This window comes from Sapajus apella, unplaced genomic scaffold (assembly GCF_009761245.1).
Source record: "Sapajus apella isolate SASKATOON/1434 unplaced genomic scaffold, GSC_monkey_1.0 scaffold11, whole genome shotgun sequence".
In the NCBI taxonomy this organism is placed as follows: domain Eukaryota; kingdom Metazoa; phylum Chordata; class Mammalia; order Primates; family Cebidae; genus Sapajus; species Sapajus apella.
The window spans coordinates 17,071,724-17,090,363 of NW_022436951.1; positions in this window are offsets into that span (position 1 = coordinate 17,071,724).

Consider the following 18,640-nt stretch of genomic DNA (forward strand, 5'->3'; position numbering starts at 1 on the left):
GGACGTTTTTAAGGAACAGTGTTATACTTGTTATAGTAGTTAATGTAGTAATCTTCTACTGGTAGTTGGGTTATTCCTTTAATCATCACATATCCGTATTTAAATCATATACTTAATTGGTCCTATTTAGCTTTGTTTCATCTTATTAGTTACAAGAAGATACTTATTAAATGATCTAAACCATGGTTTAGATTTATTTTTTAAAAATCACTTGAGACATTATAGTTTTACTTTTGTAAAGTACATTAAAAGAGACATTTTCTATGTGACCTATTGGGAAATTATTTTGTTAGAAAAATAATCATGTAAGTTCCAGATAAAGAGAAATTTTACTCTTCAAATTGTGAGAGTAGTAACAGACAGCAATATTCTAAATTACTCTTCTATACACATTTCCTATTTGACAATCCTACAGCCATTAAATTAGCTAATCATCTTTCTAGGGTGAGAATTTCATGCTTCAAATATGGGTTGATTAAAGATTAGCGTTGCTGGTAGTTGGTCACCTGCTTCATCATTAGATTTGAAGAGCTGAGGCTCCTAGGATAAATAAACACTGCAAAGCATTCTGAATATTTTAAATGCATGGTTTGTTTTCCTGTGCTCCCTGTGTTTGAGATTGCTCAAAATGTTTACGTGTTTTTTCCCATTTGCATCATTCTCATATACTTTACTTAGAGCAGATAGAAAAAATATAATCAAAACAATTTTGACTAAATTTTAATTTAAAATTAGACTTTAGAACAGAGGCTTTTTTAACTTTTACTTTCAATAGTAAATATATTTTAAAGTTGTGTTTACAAGTTGGATAATCAAATATATTGAACTTCAGGTATAAACAAATTACTTTTCTTGAAATTAACTTGAGAAATTTTCTACTTCCACTTTTTTCTTATTAACTATTAAAAAACAAAAACAAAATTTACAAATCTTTGAAAGCCATACACTAAAGCCTTTAGGAAAGAATGTACCAAGCATAACTATTTTTTTCTATTACTAACTTTTATATAATTATATGATTTTACAATTTTCTTAAGAAATCAGATCACAATTGCATACATTTGGGGAGTATGACTTGCTATTTTGATACACGAATACATTGTGCCGTGATTACCATAACCTAATAATAATACCCATCATCTCACATAGTTACTTTTTTGTGTGGGCAATGAGAATACTTAAGATCTACTCTTAACAAATTACAAATATGCAATATGTTATTAATAACTATAATCATCAGGCTGAATTAGGTCTCCGGTACATATTTATCTTATGCTGAGGATTTGTACCTTTTGTCCAACATCTTTGCTTCCCCCCAAGCCTTCCATCTCTGGTAACTGTCATTCTATTCTTCTTTATTATGAGTTCAACTTTTTTTTTTAAGATTCCACATAAGTGAGATCATGCAATATTTGTCTTTCTGTGTCTGGCTTATTTCACTTGACATAATCTCCTCAAGTTTAGCCATGTGCTTGCAAATGGCAGAGTTTTCATCTTTTTGTGGCTCAATGATATTCCATAGTGGAAGTATACAAATATTTTCTTTATCTACTCATCTGTTGATAGATATTTAGATTGTTTCTGTATCTTGGCTATTTGAATAATGCTCCCACAGGAATTCAGATGTCCCTACAAGATGTGGTTTAATTTTCCTTTACATATACACCTAAAAGTAAGATTGCTATATCATATGGGAAATCTATTTTTACCCTTTTGGGGAATACCCATACTGTTTTCTATCATGGCAGTATCACTGTACAGTCAGCCTGTAAAAGACTTCCCTTTTCTTTCCATTTTTAGCAACACTTATCTTTTAAGTTTTGCAAAATGGCCATTCTAATAGGTGCTAGGTAGTATTTCATTGTGGTTTTAGTTTGTATTTCCCTGATGATTTGTAAAGTTGAGTATTATTTCATATACCTGATGGGCATGTGTATGTCTTTGGGACAAGGTCTATTAAGATTTTTTGCCCTTGTTTAATTTCAGATATTAAATTACTTACTGGACATACAGTTTACAAATATTTTTCCCATTTCACAGGTTGTCTATTCATTTTGTTGATTTTTGTTTTATTGCTGGTGTTTTTGAGGTCAAATCTAAAATATCATTGCTGAGGCCAATGTCAAGGAGATTATCTCCAACATTTTCATCTAGGAGTATTATGGTTTCAGGTTTTATATTTAAGCCTTTAATCCATTTTAAATTGGTTTTCATGTATGGTGTAAGAGAAGGGTTTGATTTCATTTTTTTTTTTTTTTGCATGTGGATATCCAGTTTTGTCAACCTATTTATTAAAGAGTCCATCACTTCCCCATTGTGTATTCCTGGTTCATTTGTTAAAAATTAACTATTAACCACATGTGTGTGGGTCTATTTCTGGCTCTCCATTTTGTTCCATTTTTCCAAGTGAACTTTACAGTGCTACACAGTAACATTAAAAAGGGAAACATCCCTAGTATCATAACCTAACATTATGTCTCAAGAAACTAGAGAAAGAAGTATAAACAAAGCCCAATGTTAGTAGAAGAAAAAAAATTAACAATGATCAGACCAGGAATAAAAAACTTAGAGTCTAGAAAAGCCAAAGAAATAGTGACTAGTTAGTAAATGGAGTAGAGACTAGAAAACTGATAGAAAAAAAATCAAATAAATAAAGAAATGGTTACTTAAAAAGATAAAGAAAATTGACAAAAGTTTAGCTAGACTAACAAAAATTACAGAAATCTCAAATGAATAAGATTAGAGAATAAAGAGGAAACAGTATGCCTGACACCACATGTATTAGTCCGTTTTCATGCAGCAGATAAAGACATACCTGAGACTGGGAATTAAAAAGAGGTTAAGTGGACTTATATTTCCACATGGCTGTGAGGCTTCACAATTGTGGTGCAAGGCAAGAAGGAACAAATCAGATCTAACATGGATGGCTGCAGGCAAAAAGAAAGAGATAACGCATGCAGGGGAACTTATCTTTATAAAACCATCATGTCTTGTGAGAGTTACTCACTATATTGAGAACAGCGGGGGAAAGACTTGCTCCCATGATTCTATTACCAGGCCCTTCCCACATGTGAAAATTAAAGATGAGATTTCAGGGGGGACACAGCCATACCATATCACCACAAAAATGAAAAAAATAAGAGACTACTGTAAACAATTATAGGCCACCAAATTGGATAACTTACAAGAATCGGATAAGTTCGGAGAAACATACAACCTGAATAATGAAGAAAATCTGAACAGAGCAACAACAAGTAGGGAGAGTGAATCAATAATAAAAATCCTACATCAAAGTAAAGTGTACGACCTAATGGTTTCATGGTTAAATTCTATGAAACCTTTAAAGAAGAAAGAATGAAAATCCTTTTCAAACTTTTCAAAAAATTTAAGAAATGTTTCCATACTGATTTTATGAGGTCTTCATTTCCCTGATATGAAAGTTTGACTAAGACACTAGAAGAAAAGAAAATTAGAGAGCAATTTTCCTGATAAACATATGTGTAAAAATTCTCAACAAAATACTAGCAATCCGAATTGAGCAGCACATTAAAAGGGTCATATCATGATTAAATGGGATTTAATGCTGGAAAGCAAAAATGGTTCAATGTATGCAAATCTATAAATGTAAATCACCACATTGACAGAACCAAATGGTCATCTAAACAGATGCAGAAAAGGCATCTGAGAAAACTCAAAACACTTTTGGGATAAGAAACCCTCAACTTTAAATCATATAAGGAATGTACCTCATCAAAATAAAAATTACATATGACAATACCTCAGGACTGTTCACAATAATGCAGATATAAAAACAACCTAAACATCTTACCATATATAAAAAAATAAGAAATGAGGTATATACATATATGACAGAATATTATTCACTGTTTAGAAGAAGAAAATTTTGCAGTATGGAACTACATGGATGAACCTTGAGGACCTTAAGAAATAATGTGAAATAATGCAGTCACAGAAGGACAAATACTACACAATTCCACTTAAATAAGTAAGTATCCAAAATAGCCAAATTCATAGAATCAGGGGGTGGGATATTGGTTGCCGGGGGGTGGGTGGATGCAGAAATGAACTATAATCAAAGGTCATAAATTTTCAGTTAAGTAAAATGAATGAGTTCTAGAGATCTGCCCTACAACACTGTACCTGTAGTCAATAGTACAGCACTGTAGACTTTCAAATTTGTTAAGAGGGTAGATCTCATGGTAAGTGTTCTTGACACAATAAAATAAAATTAAAATAAATGAAATGGTACCACATTACCATGATTTGCAAATGGAATCAGATATAAGAAAAAAAAAAAAAAAACAACTCTTGGTTAGTCACTTTTTTTACAAAAAAATCTATTGGTATCACTCACCTGTGTTTCTAAAACCAAGACACATACACATTATTTTATTAGAATCCTTTAAGGTATTTTATTTTCATTTTAATTCCCTGAATAGAATTTCGTTAATATGCTCATAGTTTCAAGACTTCAATATATGTGTCATTAATCATTTTCAAAGTACTATTGACTTATTTTTAAATTGCCAGCTGATCTAAGACAGCACTAGATGCTATAATGTTACTATGCGTCTTAAACTTAAGCTTCTCCAAAATTAGATAAGTTGAAAATGTCAGCATCCCAGCAAGAAACAGATGGCATATTGAAAAAGGGGATAGTTGAAGATAGTTTAATGAAAGCATTCTATACTAGATATGAGAAGGTTTAAGAAATAGAATTAAGAAGACTGCTATAAGGAAAAAACGTATTACCCTTAACTGAAGGGTAAATGTAGAATGAAGTCTTCCACATTATGCTAGAGCAGAAGCTATAGTAGAGAGTAAAAAATAGTCATTATGGCATAAGATTTAGCCAGCAGCCACTAACAAACCATGGCCTATCAAGGACACGAACCGAGGTAGCGTGTACTCTGCTTTTCTCTACTCTTATATTACGTTGGCTTAGAAAAGCCACATTAGACACCTCAGCTGAAGCTGTGCATAGAAGTCAACCTTCTGAATGTCAATATTAAGGAGATTTAAAAGTGCATCGATACTGAAAATAAAGCAGGAATGATCAAACAAAAAATAGTACTAGTTATATGAATCACTCAAAAGGTATAGTATAATCTGTTTGAATATGCATTAGGTAAATAGAATATGATTGTTTAAAAAGGACATGTGAGAAAAAAATTAGTAAATTGTAACACTGGTCTTAGCATACCTTAGAGTATAAACATAAATTTTGTAAAAATATAAGATACATTAAAATCTAAGTTGTATTTTAAAATATTATAATAGAAAAATGTTTAAACTTTAACTGTAAGTTATTTATAGTATTTTTACTAATGTTTTTTACACTTATGTTATAATTAATTATTCACTATAAATTTATTTAGCATATGGGTATCTAAGAAATGTGAGGTCTTAGACAAAATTTTTGGGTTTTTCTTCCCTTAATTTCTAGAACAATATAATAGATAAATACAAAATGAAATATTCTGAATACATTTAATTTAGCTTAAGAGGCTTGTATTAAAAATAAAAAGTTGTCATACAATATTTAAACTATGATTAACATGGGAAGAACCAAAACAACATATAAGTTTAATTGTCATAAACTATTTTAATTGTAAACTAAATACAAATAGTTTAAATTTCCAGGCCTTAAAATTAAGGAAAAATAACTAAAAGTAATTATACCTCAGCGAGGGTGTGGGGAGGGGCCAAGATGGCCAATTAGAAGCAGCAGGGATCAGAGGCTCCCATTAAAAAGAACAATAATAGTGTGTGAATCCTGCACTGGCAACTGATGTATCCAGATTCCCTCTTCAAACTGACTAAGCAATATTGTGACCCACTGAGAGGAAGGAAGAGGAGTGTGGTGTAGCAGCCCACCTGAGAGCAACATGGGGTATGGGAGCGGCCCTCCCCAGCCAAGAGAGGTGATGAGTGAGCCTGCTACCCAGCTGGGAAGCTGTGCTTTTTTCACAGAACTGTACAACCCATGGATCAGAAGATCCCACTTGTGAACCCATGCCACCAGTGCCGAGGGTCCCAACTTGCCAGCCATCCAGATTCTCAACAGCCTCTCCACTATAATCTGCTTAAGCTTTCCAAGTTAAGGGGAAGGGATGATCAGCACCACAGCTGCGGCTGCCTGCTCTTTAAGCCCTTCCAGCTCTTTGTGGGAGGGGCAGCAGCGAGCACTGAGACTGACAGCTGCCTAACATGCTAAGCTCCCTGGGCAGGGAAAGGACAGCAGCCATCACTATAGCTCCAGGCAGGTCTTCTCTCCTGCTGGAGCCAAGTAGGCTGGACAGCTGGGTCCCAAGAGGTGTCCCCAACAGTCCAACACACCAGCTGTGGCAGACTACAGTCAGAGGACTTCTTCAGGCCTGACCCAGACCCATACCTCCTCACTGGGTAGGGCCTCCCTGCAAGAACTCCAACAACTCCAGCCATGAGTTCGGTGACAGAACTCTGATCTCCCTGGGCCTGAACCCCACGGGAGAAGGGTGGCAGACTTAGCCTTTCCTACAGATAGTTCTGAGGAATCCAGGCAGTCCAGACAAGTGGGTTTCCCTTCCGGTGAAGCACACTCCTTCTCACCAAATGACAGTCAAAGTGCTTCATTAAATGAGTCCTGTTCTTCATGCCACTCAACTGGGTGAGGCCCGCAGGGGTTGTCAAACAGCCTATGCAGGAGTGATGCCACTGGCCTCATGTTGGTACCCCTTGAAATCAGAGATTCCAGAGGAAGAAGCAGGCACCCACGTTTGCTGTTCTCCAGCCCCCTTAAGTGATATCTCTAGGCATGAGAATTAACCATATAAACAGGGACTGAAGTGAACCCTCAGCAAACCACAGTAGCCCTACAGAAGAGGGACCTAACCACTGAAAGAAAAACAAACAGAAAGCAACAACAATAGCATCAACAACAACAAAAAGTCCCCACAAAAACCCATCCAAGAGTCGGCAGTCTCAAAGATGAAAACTAAACAAACTCATGAAGATGAGAAAGTATCAATGAAGAAACACTGAAAACCCAAAATACCAGAGTGCCTTTTCTCCTCCAAACGATAGCAATATTTCTACAGCAAGGGCACAGAACTGGACAAAGGATGAGATGGATGAACTCACAGAAGTAGGCTGCAGAAGATGAGGAAAAACAAACTCTGCTGAGTTAAAGGAGCCTGTTCTAACCCAACGCAAAGAAGCTAAGAACCTTGAACCTTGATGAAAGGTTAGAGGAATTTCTAACTAGAATAACCAGTTTAGAGAGGAAAATAAATGACCTGATGGAGCTGAAAAATACACCACAAGAACTTCACGAAACATATACATGTGTCAATAGCCAAATCAAACAAGCAGAAGACAAGACATCAGAGTTTGAAGACCATCTTTCTGAAATAAGGCATGCAGACAAGATTCGAGAGAAAAGAATGAAAAGGAATGAACAAATCCTTCATGAAATATGGGACTATGGTAAAAAGACTGATCCTGTGATTGATTGGACTACATGAAGGAGACAGGAATAATGCAAACAAACTGGAAAACACACTTCAGGATGTAATTCAGGAGAAATTCCCCATCCTAGCAAGACAGGACATTCAAATTCAGGAAATACAGAGAACACCACTAAGGTATTCCACCAGAAGATCAACACGAAGACACATAATCATCAGATTCTCCAAAGTCAAAATGAAGGAAAAAAGTGTTAAGGGCAGCCAGAGAGAAAGACCAGATCACCTACAAAGGGAAGCCCGTCAGATTAACATTGGACCTCTCAGCAGAAATCTTACAAGCCAGAAGAGAGTGAGGGAGTCAATATTCAACATTCTTAAAGAAAAGAAACGTCAACCCAGAATTTCATATCCAGCCAAACTAAGCTTCATAAGCAAAGGAGAAATACAAATCTTTTCTAGTCAAGCAAATGCTGAGGGATTTCATCACCACCAGGCCAGCCTTGCAAGAGCTCTTAAAGGAAGCACTAAATATGGAAAGAAAAAAGCAGTACCAGCCACTGCAAAACACACCAAAATATAAAGACCAATGACACTATGAAGTAACTGCATCAGTAAGTGTGCAAAATAACTAGATGGCATGATGATGACAGAATCTAATTCACACATAACAATTCTAACCTTAAATGTAAATGGGCTAAATGCACCAATTAAAAAACACATATTGGAAAATTGGATAGAGTCAAGACCACAAAATTACATGGAAATTGAACAAGCTGCTCCTGAATGACTTATAAGTAAATAAAGAAAATAAGGAAGAAATAAAGAATTTCTTTGAAACCAATGAGAACCAAGAAACAACATACCAGAATCACTGGGACACAGCTAAAGCAGTATTAAGAGGGAAATGGAAATTTATAGCACTAAAATACCCACATCAGAAAGGTAGAATAATCTCAAATTGACACACAAACATGACCAGTCAAAGAGCTAGAGAAGTAAGAGAAGGCCGGGCACGGTGGCTCAAGCCTGTAATCCCAGCACTTTGGGAGGCCGAGGCAGGTGGATCACGAGGTCAAGAGATTGAGACCATCCTGGTCAACATGGTGAAACCCCGTCTCTACTAAAAATACAAAAAATTAGCTGGGCATGGTGGTGCGTGCCTGTAATCCCAGCTACTCAGGAGGCTGAGACAGAAGAATTGCCTGAACCCAGGAGGCGGAGGTTGCGGTGAGCCGAGATTGCGCCATTGCACTCCAGTCTGGGTAACATGAGTGAAACTCCGTCTCAAAAAAAAAAAAAAAAGTAAGAGAAAACTAATCCGAAGCTAACAGAAGAAGTAACTAAAATCAGGGCAGAATTGAAGGCAACAGAGACATGAAAACTTTCCAAAAAAAGATCAATTAATCTAGGAGCTGATTTTTTTAAAAAATAGCAAGATAGACTGCTAGAAGAATAAAAAAGAAAAGAAAGAAAAATCAAATAGACACAATAATAAATTATAAGGGGGATATCACAACTGACACTGCAGAAATACAAAATACCATCAGAGAATACTTTAAACACCCCTAAACACATAAGCTAGAAAATCTAGAAGTAGCCGGGCGCGGTGGCTCAAGCCTGTAATCCCGGCACTTTGGGAGGCCGAGGCGGGTGGATCACGAGGTCAAGAGATCGAGACCATCGTGGTCAACATGATGAAACCCCATCTCTACTAAAAATACAAAAAATCAGCTGGGCATGGTGGCGCGTGCCTGTAATCCCAGCTACTCAGGAGGCTGAGGCAGGAGAATTGCCTGAACCCAGGAGGCGGAGGTTGCGGTGAGCCGAGATCGCGCCATTGCACTCCAGCCTGGGTAACAAGAGTGAAACTCCGTTCAAAAAAAAAGAAAAAAAATTGAAAAAAAAGAAAATCTAGAAGTAATGGATAAATTCCTGGTTGCATACAACCTTCCAAAATTAAAACAGGAAATAGTCAAATTCCTGAAAAGACCAATACAAACTCTGAAATTAAGGCAAAAATTAATAGCCTAACAACCAAAAAAAAAAAAAAAAAAAAAAGCCCAGGACCAGATGGACTCAGAGCCAAACACTACCAGAGGTACAAAGAGGAGCTACTACCATTTCTTCTGAAACTATTTCAAACAATTGAAAAGAAGGTACTCCTCCCCTACTCATTTCACAAAGCCAAAATCCTCCTGATACCAAAATCTGGAAGAAACACAATTTAAAAAAAGAAAAATTCAAGCCAATATCCCTGATGAATATTGATTCGAAAATCCTCAATGAAATACTAGCAAACCAAATATAACAGCACATCAAAACACTTATCCACCACAATTAAGTTGGCTTCATCCCTGGGATGCAAGTTTGGTTCAACATATGCAAATCACATGCACAGGTATGTCTATTGCTGCTCTATTTACAATAGCAAAGACATGGAACCAACCCCAGTGTCCATCAATGACAGATTGGATAAAGAAAGTGTAGTGCATATACACCATGGAATGCTATGCAGCCATAAAAGCTAATGAGATCATTTCCTTTGCAGGGATATGGATGAAGCTGGAAGCCATCACCCTCTGCAAACTAACACAGGAAGAGAAAACCAAACAACGCATGTTCTCACTTATAAAGAGAGTTGAAAAATGAGAACACATAAACACAGGGAGGGTAACAACAGGGGGGGCCTGTTGGGGATAGGGGCCAAGTGGAGGGAATTTATAGTACAGGTCAGTAAGTGCAGCAAACCACTATGGCACACATATACCTTTGTAACAAACCTGCACATTCTGCACCAGAACTTAAAATAAAATTTAAAAAATAAATATATATATAATAATTATATCTCAGCATGAAGTATATTTTTAATATGTTATGTATCTGTGTTATTCCTTTTAAAATGTATTCACTCAATTTAAAAAAATATGTTTTTGCATACTTATTCAAGATGAATTTTGATTATAAAAATCATCTTTAACAATATGTAGCTTGCATATATTTGATATTTGTTAAAAATAAACATTTGACACATGCACACATATGTCCATTGTGGCACTGTTTACAATACCAAGGACTTGGTACCAACACAAATGCCCATCAATGATAGACTGGATAAAGAAAATGCGGCAAATATACAACATGGAATACTATGCTGCCATAAAAAAGGATGAGTTCATGTCCTTTGCAGGGACATGGATGAAGTTGGAAACCATCACTCTCAGCAAACTGACACAAGAACAGAAAACCAAACACTGCATGTTCTCACTCATAGGTGGGTGTTGAACAATGAGAACACATGGACACAGGGAGGAGAACATCACACACTGGTGTCTGTTTGGGGGTGGGGGGCTAGGGAAGGGATAGCAGGGGGTAAGGAGATTGGGGAGGGATAACATTAGGAGAAATACCTAATGTAGATGACAGGGGGATGGAGGGAGCAAACCACCATGGCATGTGTCTACCTATGTAGCAATCCTGCAAGATCTGCACATCTACCCCGGAACTTAAAGTATAATAATAATAATAATAATAATAATAAAAGAAATATTCAGAAATAAGTAAAAATAAATATTTATCTATTTTTTGAACCTCTAAATTTGTTGCTGACCTTCATGTAATATTCCCTCAGTCTTCAGAATTCTCTCTCCTTTTCACAATCATTGGATGGAGACATTAAGGATGGAGAAGAGTTTAACAAGTCAAGCCATCCATTTCTTATTCTACTTTTCTCCACCTGCTTATGAATAATTTTTCTTATTCACTTTTAAATGCAGATGTCTATATTGTACTTTCCTTATTATATTGGGAAAGCACCCCTCTGGTGTTGCTGGAATATGCCTTTGTGTATGTTATTAAGAAAAGATTATTGAACTTCATTTGATAAAGCTTACTTAGTTGCATGTGCGGTGCGAAAAAAATAATAGGTATTATTTCATTCTAATTAATGTTATCTTAATATGATTACAGAATTGCAATATCCAAGACTTGAATCTAGCATCAGTAAAGTGTTACTAGGTGAGTGAATTATTAAATGCATCAAAGTCATCAAGCCATCATTTACCTATGTGTTTATCTCTTCAAGGGAAATTTGCTAACATTAAGATATCATGTGCATTTATATGTAAGCGCTTTTTCACTGAACCAGCTGCTCAAGAGAAAATTGCTCTGTTGCTTTTTAAATGGGAGACAGACCAAGAGTTAGATAGGCATTTATTACTTAAGAATAGTATAATTTAATGATAGACCATGAGCAGAGAATCTATTCAGGGAGAAGAGGGAGGACAAAAAGAGAGGAATACTTAGAGTTTCTCAGGTGTTTCAATATATATTTTTTAATCTATAAGGACAAATAACAATAGCTTTGAGAAAATTATAGGACAAGTTACAGCAAAAGTTTTAGAACAATGGCTAGAAACTTATTAAATATATTTATTGTGTATTTTCTGGTTCATATTATTTCTGGTTCACATTATAGCTTTTTCCAATAGAAAACCAAATTTTCCATAAAGTAACAATTTTTCTGAGTAAATAATATTATGAAATGTCTTTTAATTAGCATTAATATTTTAATTATATTGTTTAAGTAAAATGTGTTATTTTGAAATGTAAAGGCAGGTTTTTCCTATTTTGAAACCTATCACTTATAATTCAAACTCAGATGTTTCTTATTTTGAAACCATATCATTTATAATTCAAATTAAACAAAACATGGGACTAAGGTTTCAAACAGAAGAGAGTCCTAGATAGATGATGTATTAGTCTCTTCTTATAAAGACATACCCGAGACTGGGTACCTTATAAAGGAAAGAGGCTTAATTTACTCAATGTGCCACATGGCTGGGGAAGCCTTATAACCACGGTGTACGGAGGAGAAAAATGTCATGTCTTCCAGGGCAGCATGCAAAGAGAGAAAGAGAACCAAGAGAGAGGGGAAACCCCTTATAAATCTATCAGCTCTCGTGAAACTTATTCACACCATGAGACTGCTACAGAGGAAACCGCCCTGTGATTCCCTTGCCTCCCACCAGAACCCTCCCACAACATGCAGAAAGAAGGGAGCTACAATTCAAAATGAGATATGGTTGGGGACACAGCCAAACCATATCAGGTGAGATCACTATTTTAGAGTTACGTCTTTCCCAATTCAAAGGCAGTAAGATTCTGAGGCGTAGATATTTCAGTAGATCCATGAGGACAAAAAAGGAGATCAGGGTCCATCAAAGAGGCAGAGCCACACCACACTTCCTCAACTTGCAGTGGAAACTCTGATAGATAATACTATAGGAGTGAATGTGAACCAGAAATAGAGCATTTTTCCTAGGACAAAAAAAAAAAAAAAAAAAAAAAAAGTTTCATGAGAACAGAATTTCTGACTGGCTATAGTTGGTCTGGAATTGCTGCTGTAGCTACCTCAGTGACTCTCAAAATAGATGAGTACGTTATCAGTGCATCAAAGTCATCAAGCCATCATTAATCTAGGTGTTTGCCCCTCAACAGAAGAATATATTTTATTCTCTTAAACATTGTTTAGTACACCAAAGAGCTTTTCTTATTTGATAGATATCTATCAACATTTATATTAGAAACTAAAACATAAATTTTAAAAGATAATTAACTTATTTACACATAACAACAAGAAACCCACCACATATTAATATAAATAACATACTTTATTAGGAAAAATAATTTCAAAAAGCACAAGTGAGAGGTAGTGCATTGTTTTACATTGGTTGAAATATCTTTAAAGTCTGGTGTAATAGATGACTGCTAGGCTTTATTTTCTCCTGCATTTGACATGTTGTGAAATCACATTTCATGTAGTTTAATGAAAATGCCGCTGTACACTCATGAGAAAATGAGTGCAAAATGTCAAAATCCATCTTGGTATTATTGTGACAATCATTTGAGGCCAGTGGCCCTCTTGACAGATATCTGTTTCCTCATGGGTTGCCAGACCACATTTTGAGAGCGCTGCTCTTGTTAGCTGCCCGACAATAGCAAACATAGCTCTTCTCTAGAGCGGCGATTATCAATTTTTTCTTCATTATCATCATGCCAAGAAGCATTTAAAATATATTTTTGCTAATGACAATCTCCTCATGAAATTAATAATAAAAAAGAATAGTATTTCACTGGGTAATGGTGAACTTTCAAGAAGCATAAACCATTCTAATATCTAAGGGATTTTGTTCTTACCCCAAGAGATGATACTCCCCATCCTATGATTGTAAGCTCTGGAGAAACTCACTGTCATTCAATAATCTATACATTTTACAAAATTTATTGAAAACTAGCTACTAGATAGATAACTAGTTGATGGATGATAGATGAGATAGATAAATAGATAGATTGACAGACAAAATAGAAATAGATTCACAGAGGATCCAGTTAATACAATAATGATACTTTAAAAGATACAAATATAAACAATATAGCACCCCATGTATTCAACATTAAATGATATTGTGAACTTTTGTAGAAAGATGAAAACAAATTCAACAAAAATGAGTTCTATATGTAAATATAATTTAAAGAGTATTTATATGAAAAATAACCAACAAAGACTTTTAAAAATATGAGAGAGAAGGATGCCAATTTAAAAAATTTTTATTTTGAAATAAATGTAGATTCACAAGAAGTTGCAAAAAATATAGAGATGTCATATGTACTTTTCACCCAGGTTCTCCAACTGGTAACATCTGCATTATTATAAAACAATATAACCATAAAATTCCCACTAGCAAAATACATAGAGTTTATTCAGACTTCATAAATTCACATGTAATCATTTGTACACACAAATGTGTATGTATAGTCCTATGTAATGTGGTTACATGAACATATACACCACCACCACAATCCACATACAAAGAAATTCCACTAATAGTCTCCCTCTTTCTTTTCTTCTATTGCCATATAGTTATTCTCCAACATCTCTCACAGATGGCAACAATTAACCTTTGAAAAAATTTTGTTATTTTGTAAGTGTTATTAAAAGGAATAAACACTATGTATTTTTTAGGGATTGAACTTTTTTCACTGACTGTAGTTCCTTTGTGATAACACTCACTTTTTGAAATTTTAGTTTCTCTGCTGGCGTTTGCCAAATGATGACACAATATCAAAGGCTGAGAATTAATGTTTTGTCCTGGAAGAGAGCTGAAGAGGGAACAAGTTAGCTAGCAGACTATTTTGTGGCCTAATGAGGACAGAAATTGACCAAAGATAGAAATGGACAAAATTGACCGTAGGAAGGACCAGAGCCTGATAAAAAGTAATGAATAACAACCCGCTTTGGCTGGTCCTCGCCACAGGGGTGTGATTAATTATGACGTTTCATGGGATAGAAAGAGAAGCAACTATGTAGGGGGCTACAGATAATTACAGCAAATAGTAGGCTGCCCCGATCTAGCTGTTCTGAGGAAACAAGTGTTAGAATTCAGGACTAGCCAGGGGTGAGAAGATGTAGGCAATAAATATATAAACATCTTAGTGAAGGCCATGAGAGCTATGCCCTAGGAACAGAGGCGAAATGGAGCTGACACAAACTTCCCAGAGTTACAATCTATATTTGAATAAATTCTATCCCTAGTTGGATCAAGATAATCAGTCCTTAGTCTGGCTGCATAACAGAAGAAAAATGGGCCACATTTTCTTCATTCAGTCTACCACTGATGGGCATTTGAGTTGACTCCATGTCCTTGCTATTGTGAATACCATTGCAATGAACACACGTGTGCATATATCTTTATAATACAATGATTTAAATTCCTTTGAGTATATACTCAGTAATGGGATTGCTGGGTCAAACAATATTTCTGGTTCTCGGTATTTGAGAAATCATCACACTGTCTTCCACAATGGTTGAACTAATTTTTAATCCCACCAACAGTATAAAAGTGCTCCTATTGTTCCACTACCTTGCCAGCATCTGTTGTTTCTTGGCTTTTTAATAATCACCATTCCGACTGGCATGAGATGGTATCTTATTTTGGTTTTGATTTGCATTTCTCTAACGATCAGTAATGTTCAGCTTTTTTTCATATGTGTGTTGGAGCACCATGGAATACTATGCAGCCATACAAAGGAGCAAGATCATGTCCTTGGCAGGGACATGGGTGGAGCTAGAAGCCATTATCCTCAGCAAACTAATGCAGGAACAGAAAACCAAAGGGCATGTTCTCACCTGTAATTGGGAGTTGAACAATGTGAACACATAGATACAGGGAGGGAAACAACACACACTGGGGCCTGTTGTGGGGGGGGTGGGGCGCAGGAGGGAGAGCATCTGGAAAAATAGCTAATACATACTGGTTCTAATATGTAAGCGGTGGGTTGATAGATGCAGAAATCACCATGTCACGTGTTTACCTATGGAACAAACCTGCATATCCTGCACATGAACTTAATATTAAATTTAATTTAAGTTTAAATTTAAATGGGGAATTTTTAAATGGGGAAAAATATACCTTCTAACATCTAATTAATAAGCACACACTAGGCATGCTAAGAGACAGAAATGATATTACAGAAAAACAATACAATAAAAATAATGCAAGCAGACCTGCAGTTGTTGTAAATATGAGAGTTAGCAGATAAAATAATAATGTATTTAATGTGATTCAGTTAGGAGTTGAAACATTAGCAATAATTAGTATGTTTAAAAAGATAAAATAAAATATATGAATATTTAAATATTATTTAAGTAATCAAATAATAAACATAAACAAGCATAGGCAATATGTTGTTTTTAACCATACTCACTATGACATACAATGGATGTCCTGAGTGGATATTTAGACTTGACATAAAATAAACAAATCTATATACAAATCAAGATTCTAGACTCAGCACAAAAATGAAAATTATTAAATTAAAATATAAGGGAGTTTCCAAATAAATTATACACAACATAAGAGATTCATAAAATAATAAGCTATTGATAAAGAAAAATATAGACAGCTAAAATTGCCAATACCAAAAATTAAATGCAATTTTCCTATAGAGCCTCTAATTTTACATTTACAGGTAAAGGACAAATTTCTGAAACATCTACATGTAGATAAGCAATACTACTTTTACTTTTCATTTTGCATGCCACTTAAATATGACATTTGCCTTAAATGCCCATTGATATGTATTTAATTAGTTATTGGTAAATAAAAATATATGCATATTTCTACTATATAACATGATGCTTTGATAATTGTATACATTGTGAAATAACCGAATCAAACTTATTAACACACTTTCTTGCATACTTAAAATTTTTGTGGTGGGAGCACTTAAAATCTACCCTCTTAGCAATATTCAAGTATACAATAGGTTGGTATTTAATATAATCACCATGATGTACACTGGATCTCCTATTGTTGGCCATTGGTATGTATTCCTTTTTCTTTTTCTCTTTTTGTTAAGTTTATCCTACTTGGGGGTCTATGATTGGATGAATTATTTTCCTTTGAGTATACACCCAGAAGTGGGATTGCTGAGTTGAATGGTAGTTCTATTTAAGTTCTTTGAGAAATCTCTAAACTGCTTTCCTTCTACCTATTTGAAATGTTGTATATCTTTATTTACCTAAATCTATCTACCCTCTAGCCTCTTGTAACCTCCATTATTCTCTGTAGATATTTTTAAAAAATATAATTTCAACTTTTATTATAGATTAAAGGGTGCACATGTGTGTTTGTTACATAGGTAAATTGTGTGGCACTGAGGCTTGTTGTTCAACCCACTGATTACTCAGGCAGCAAACATAGTTCTCAACAGGTGGTTCTTCTGCCCAGTTCCCTCTTCTCCTCCTTCATCTAGTGGTCCCCAATCTCTATTATTCCCATCCTATCTTTACTTTCATGTGTATTAAATGTTTTGCTCACACTTATAGGTGAGAACGTGGTATTTGGTTTTCTGTTCTTGCAGTAGCTCAGTTAAGATAAAGTCCTCTAGCTTCATCCATGTTGCTGCAAAAAAGGAGATTTCATTATTTTTTATGGTTGCATAGTATTCCATGGTGTATATGTACCAAATTTCTTTTTTATCCAATCCACTGTTCATGGGTACCTAGGTTGATTTTATGTATTTGCTATTGTGAATAGCACTGCAATGAATATGAGGATGTATGTGTCTTTTTGATTGAATGAATTATTTTCTTTTGAGTATGTACCCAGCAGTGGGATTGCTAAATGGAGAGGTAGTTCTGTTTTAAGTTCTCTGAGAAATTTCTAAACTGCTTTCCACAGTAGATGGAGTAGTTTGTATTTCCACTAACAGTCTACAGTATTCCTTTTTCTTTACAGTTTCACCAACATTTGTTGTTTTTTAACTTTTTACATAATTGCCATACTGATTTGTGTAAGATGGTATCTCATTGTGGCTTTGATCTGCATTTCTATGCTGATTACTGATGTTAAGCAATTTTTCATATGTTTGTTGGCCACTGGTATGCATACTTTTTTTTTTAAGTTTATCCTGCTTTGGGTTCTATTGAGTTACTTGGAGCTGCATAATAATGATAGCTATCAAATTTGGAAAGGCTTTGACCATTATTTTCTTTTCAACTTTTATTTTAAGGTCAGGGGTACAAGTGTAGGATGTGTAGCTTTGTGACATAGGTAAATGTGTGCCATGGGGGTTTGCTGCACAGATCATCCCATCACGTAGGTATTAAATGCAGCATCTATTAGCTATTCTTCCTTATTCTTATTCTTCTTATTCTTCCTTATGCTCTTCTTCCCCCACCCCTGACAACAGGTCCCAGTGTGTATTGTTCCCCTGCGTATGTCCATGTGTTTTCATCATTCAGCTCCCACTTACAAATGAGAGCATGTACTATTTGGTTTTCTGTTCCTGCACTATTTAGTTTTCTGAAGATAACGGTTTCCAACTCCATCCATGTCCCTGAAAAGGATATGATCTCGTTCCTTTCTATGGCTGCATGGTATTTCATGGTGCAAATGTATCACATTTTCTTTTCTTTTTTTTTTTTTAATTTTACTTTAAGCTCTGGGGTACATGTGCAGATCTTGCAGGATTGTTACATAGGTATACACATGCCATGGTGGTTTGCTGCATTCATCCCCCCGTCACCTATGTTAGGTATTTCTCCTAATGTTATCCCACCCCAATCTCCTCACCCCCTGCTATCCCTCCCCTAACTCCCTCATCCCCCA